The sequence below is a fragment of the Drosophila miranda genome (genome assembly GCF_003369915.1).
Source record: "Drosophila miranda strain MSH22 chromosome Y unlocalized genomic scaffold, D.miranda_PacBio2.1 Contig_Y6_pilon, whole genome shotgun sequence".
NCBI classification, from domain to species: Eukaryota; Metazoa; Arthropoda; class Insecta; order Diptera; family Drosophilidae; genus Drosophila; species Drosophila miranda.
Genome location: NW_022881651.1, coordinates 62,787 through 68,786, shown reverse-complemented (window position 1 = coordinate 68,786; position 6,000 = coordinate 62,787).

The following is a 6,000-nucleotide window of genomic DNA, read 5'->3' as shown; positions in this document are numbered from 1 at the left end:
TGCACCCTTCCGGTAATGTAAGCCGCAGGATATCGTCATACATCACGTTCCACAGTATCGGCCCTAGGACCGAGCCCTGTGGGACGCCTCCGGTGATTTGGTGATGTTCTGCTCCTTCTTCCGTGTCGTAGATCAGGACGCGGTCCGTGAAATAGCTTCGCAGAGTCCGTGTGATTTGCTCAGATATACCCCTCCTGGTCAGGGCCTCTAGGATGCTCTTCCAGCTGGCAGAGATGAAGGCGTTTCGTACGTCTAGTGTACATACTAGGCAGTACTTTTTGTCGCCTCCAGCCCATCGCGTTCCTGCCATGGCTTCCCTGGCAAGGTTTGTCACCATCTCGATGGCGTCAGTGGTGCTCCTCTGCTTGCGGAACCCGAATTGGAGGTCGGAAAGTCCGCGACGCTCAGCCAGTTCCGCCTCCAGTCGGTTACATACCATCCTCTCGAAAATCTTGCCCATGGTATCCAGCATGCACAGCGGCCGGTATGACGATGGGTCGTTGAGCTCTGCCTGGCTTGGGTATCAGAACCAGCCTTTGCCGTTTCCATGCTCGTGGGACTGTCCGCTCCGCTAGGCACTGGGTGTACATTGTGGCGAATGCTTCCGGATTGGCTCTAGTTATGCATTTTAGTGCGTCATCTGGACCTGCCGCTTTCCCGATCTTCAGCTTACCCGTGGCCTCCAGTACTTCTCTGGCAGTGATGATGGTGGTGGTGTCCCTCAGGCTAGCTCCTTCTACCCTAGCTTCCTCTTGTAAGGGTGGTTGTCTAGGGAATAGGGTGCCGACTATCTCTCTCATATGCACCGGATCCTTGGGCATAGGCTGTCTGTTTAATCTCCCCATGACTAGTTTGTATGCTCCACCAAAAGGTTCCGCATCGGCCGCATCGCAGAGCTCCTTGAAGCATTTGAGTTTGCTGCTTCTGATGGCCTCCTTCAGCTCTTTTCTTTTGGCCTTGAATGCCGCGCCATTTCTGCCAAATTGGGCGGAGCCTCTTGCTCGCTGGTAGGCACGCCGAGCTGCGCAGCACTCCCTCCTGGCCTTGGCAATGTGCTCATTCCACCACGGTACTGGCCGGTGCCTGCTTCCTCCGATCTTTCTTTTTTCCATGGCTGCATCACAGGCCGCTTTGACGGTCCTGTAAACGGCAAGCGCGGATGCTTCAGGCTTTCCTCCTTGTACCCGGCCTGGAGCGCCCGCTGTATCCTTGTTGTGTTCCTGGGTGCAAAGGTTTCCGTCATTACGGCTAAGTGGTCGCTATGGGTGTAAGCACTCAGCACTTGCCACTTCGCGTGGCGTGCGAGCTCTGGGCTTGCAAAGGTGAGGTCTATAATAGACTCCCGCCCTGCTTTCCTGAACGTTGGTGTGGTTCCTGTGTTGAGGAGACAGACGTTCAGGCTTGCAAACTCGTCCAGGAGCGATGTCCCACGGGGTGTGTTCTTGGCGCTGCCCCAAGTCGTGGCCCAGGCGTTAAAGTCGCCCGCTATCAGGACCGGCGATTTGCCTCGTGCGTCGTTAGCGATGTTGCTGATGATCGCCTCATACTCCTGCTGCGTGAACCTTGGTGCTATGTAGCAGCTGTAGACAAAAGTGCCGCTGTGCTTAGCTCTCACATATCCCACTCTGGATGCTCTGTGGGTAAGCTGGCCTGGTTGTGGGCCACAGCTCCAGATTGCTGCTCCTCCGTCTGAGCTTTGCTGCCAGACTCCTTCGTGTTTTTTGCCGTACGGCTCGCTGAGTAGCGCTATGTCGATCTTCTGCTCCAGGACTGTTTGCGCCAACAGATCCTGAGCAGCTCGGCAGTGGTTTAGGTTGAGCTGCAGGAGCTTAACCATCAACCAGTTTTGCTAGTGCCTTCTTATACTCAGGGCAGCTGCGGCTGAGGGCCGAGTGTGCAGTGTGTCCATAGGCCATGCACTTGAAGCAGCGGGTTGGCGCAATCCGTTGCCGCACGCGGCAGACAACCCAGCCGATTCGAACTTTTCCGAGCTCCAGGAGCTTCTTTGCGAGTGCGGGCTGAAGGTTCAGCGTAGCTACCTGCGTTGCGCCATATGCTTTCCGCATGTACGGCACTGCTCCTTGTGTTAAGTCGCCGTCGATCGCTGCAGCTATGGCCTCACATACCTCGTCGCCTGTCGTGAGCTCGTCTATGTTGAGTACCTCAACCGCGACTGTCTCTGCAGCTCCTGGGTGGCGGGGTCTGAGGATTGTTGCATCCTTAGAAGCAGCTCGCCCGAGGCTGTCTTCCTGATGCCCTGAACCTTGTTTTTGAGGCTCTGGAGCGTTGGTGCTGCCTTCACCAGTTTGAGGATGTCGGCGTATGATGCCTCCTAGGTGCATTTGACCAGCACTGCGTCTGGTCGGCCTTTCTGCTTGCGTTTCGCACAACTGCCTCTCACCTCTTGTCGAGTGGCGTCAGCTTGGTGTCCTTGCCTGGGCCTTCCGCGCGCGCTCTTCTCCTCAGTTCGGGGTTTTGCTTCGCTCTTGTGGGCTCCTGATGCCGTTTGCGTCGCCTTAGTCGCACTGGGCTTGGTCATCCTGGGTAGGGGGCCAGTTGGGCCTGCAGTGTGATCATGGCACTGGCATCCTCCTGGCGCTGCCCTTTTATCCTCTGGCGCCTGCAGATGGGATTTGACTTCCACTTGCAACTCCTTCATGCGTGCTACCATCTTCTTGATGGCCATGTTGATCGACCTCTGGCCCTTCTCGTTCATCTGGTAGAGTAGGTCGTCCAGGATTGCGCCAATCTCGTCTATGTCCTGTAAGCAGTTCCTGCTTCGCTTGGGGGGGTTTTTCTCCCGCTACTCGATGGTGTAGGGGGGTCCCTCGGCCTCTTCAGAGTATCAGTGTCCTTGCCGCCGTCCTGCGTGGCCCCACTGGCAAAGCTGTGCAACGAGCTCTGCTTCATTGGCGGTGTTAAAGCTGCTTTTGACGGTGTTCGGGCCACCTTTGAGGCTGTTTGGAAAGCCATTGCTCCTTGGCTTGTAGCGAATTTTGCTTCGTCGGCCAAGTGTGCCACCGGCGAAGCAGGATTCGGGGGAACATCTCTCAGGGCCTCCAGGGTCCGCGCCCCGGCCACGGGATTCCTCCACGCGTGTGAATTTGGGATGGATGGATTGCTGTTAACAGGCATCGTCGTCTGGCTGCCGACGTAATTGTAGTTGTCGTTTTTGTGTTTGATGTCGCTGTTTGTGTGCTGATGTATGTCATCATTGTATTTGTGGTTGTGGTTGTGGTATTGGCTGTGTGCATTGCATTTGGCACCGCTGCTGTGGCCGATCGAGCGGGGTTTGTGCCATGGCTGCGGTTCGAGTTCGAACTCTCTCCCGAACGGGCACTCGAACACGAATCTTTTGTTGGCTGCTGTTCGTGCAGAGGCTGCTCGAGTGCCCTCTCGTACTGTCGCTGGTACGAGGTCGTTACCCGCTCTCTTTGCGCCTTCTCTCGCTCCTTGCTGTTTCCGGCTCTCTCCACACCATGCATCGGCATACGGTGCATCGATACGTGTCTGTGTGTGTTGGAGTGTGGGAAGCGGAATTATTGGCGCGCTTGGTACCGCTTGGCTTGGCTTGGCTTGACATTGCGGTGCTTTGGCTGACGCCGCTGCCGCTGTCGCTGCCGACGCCGCCAATGCCTCAAGCCGGCGACTACCGCTGCTGCTGCTGATGGTCTGCTGCTGCTGCTGCTGCTGCTGGCGTTCCTGGGTATGGACCGCCTCCACCCAGTCGCCGATCTGGAACTGCTCCTGGCTGGTGAGATTGGGAATGGCCGCCCAGCTGTTGGGGCAGGGCAGGTCGGGGTCGGGGATGGGGCTTGTGGCCGGAGTGGCCGTGATGGTGGTGTCGGCATGGAGCCGGTCCAGGAATTGGAGGAAGTGCCTCCAACCAGGTGGCGGAGTCGGTGGATTGGCGTCTCAGTATCGCTGCGTTTGCCACGGTGCCGGTGGCTGCGCTGTCGGCGCTGTCGGAGCTGGCAGTGGAAATGGCTGATTTGGGGCGATCCCTGGCTGTGACGCCGTGTGGTCCTCGTCGTCGTCGTCCTCTTCTGGCAGTGGATCCGCGTGGCATAGCTGCGCTGGATTGGCTTTGGTTGGATTTGGTAATACATTTTTTTTTTCGACCGACGCGAGTGGAGTTTTTGTCAAGACAAATTATTCACACAGTTTTTTATTGGTTTTTTTTTCAACCCGCTTTGGGTTGAGGGCTCTCAGTGCTCCAACAGGGGAGGGGCTGAGAGGCTGGGGTGTGAGCCGCCAGCAACCAAGCGCGTTGCTTTATTAATATATATATATTTTTTTTTTTCGGCAGTATATGTCTTGATTTAATTTATGTACATTTTTGTGTTTTTTTTACAATACAACTTTAAATGACACTCAAACACACACTAGCACATTTGATGGCACAATAAACTTTACAAACAGATAATACTGCAGCAACGAAACACTTGTAACCTCGAAATTGGCCCGCAGCCAGCAGGTGGTAAGAGAGGGGGGGGGGGGGGGGAGAAAGGGAAAAAGAGAGACACTAAATATTCGGCACTTTGACGGAGGGACTAAACTAAACCTCGAACACGTCTCGACTCCACAACGTTCACGACACGACTTTTCCTTTGGACAGAGACCCAGACTCGAGACCAATCCACGATCGGGGCAAAAGGCTCCAAAAGTACGAATTGTCAAGAGGGGGGAGGGGGGACTCGATAAGTGGGTGTAATAGTGTGTCAAGTGTTTTTTTTTTTTTTTTCTGTATTAACTCTTAATTTTATTAAATTTTATAAGCCTGGGACTTAACTAAAGCTAGACAGGGAGCTGTATTAAGTTGGAGAGACCGGCAAGAAGTTCCGGGTCCCTGCGGGACGGCCGCAGGATATCGTCATACATCACGTTCCACAGTATCGGCCCTAGGACCGAGCCCTGTGGGACGCCTCCGGTGATTTGGTGATGTTCTGCTCCTTCTTCCGTGTCGTAGATCAGGACGCGGTCCGTGAAATAGCTTCGCAGAGTCCGTGTGATTTGCTCAGATATACCCCTCCTGGTCAGGGCCTCTAGGATGCTCTTCCAGCTGGCAGAGTTGAAGGCGTTTCGTACGTCTAGTGTACATACTAGGCAGTACTTTTTGTCGCCTCCAGCCCATCGCGTTTCTGCCATGGCTTCCCTGGCAAGGTTTGTCACCATCTCGATGGCGTCAGTGGTGCTCCTCTGCTTGCGGAAACCGAATTGGAGGTCGGAAAGTCCGCGACGCTCAGCCAGTTCCGCCTCCAGTCGGTTACATACCATCCTCTCGAAAATCTTGCCCATGGTATCCAGCATGCACAGCGGCCGGTATGACGATGGGTCGTTGAGCTCTTTGCCTGGCTTGGGTATCAGAACCAGCCTTTGCCGTTTCCATGCTCGTGGGACTGTCCGCTCCGCTAGACACTGGGTGTACGGCGAATGCTTCCGGATTGGCTCTAGTTATGCATTTTAGTGCTGCATTAGGGACTCCATCTGGACCTGCCGCTTTCCCGATCTTCAGCTTACCCGTGGCCTCCAGTACTTCTCTGGCAGTGATGATGGTGGTGGTGTCCCTCAGGCTAGCTCCTTCTACCCTAGCTTCCTCTTGTAAGGGTGGTTGTCTAGGGAATAGGGTGCCGACTATCTCTCTCATATGCACCGGATCCTTGGGCATAGGCTGTCTGTTTAATCTCCCCATGACTAGTTTGTATGCTCCACCAAAAGGTTCCGCATCGGCCGCATCGCAGAGCTCCTTGAAGCATTTGAGTTTGCTGCTTCTGATGGCCTCCTTCAGCTCTTTTCTTTTGGCCTTGAATGCCGCGCCATTTCTGCCAAATTGGGCGGAGCCTCTTGCTCGCTGGTAGGCACGCCGAGCTGCGCAGCACTCCCTCCTGGCCTTGGCAATGTGCTCATTCCACCACGGTACTGGCCGGTGCCTGCTTCCTCCGATCTTTCTTTTTTCCATGGCTGCATCACAGGCCGCTTTGACGGTCCTGTAAACGGCAA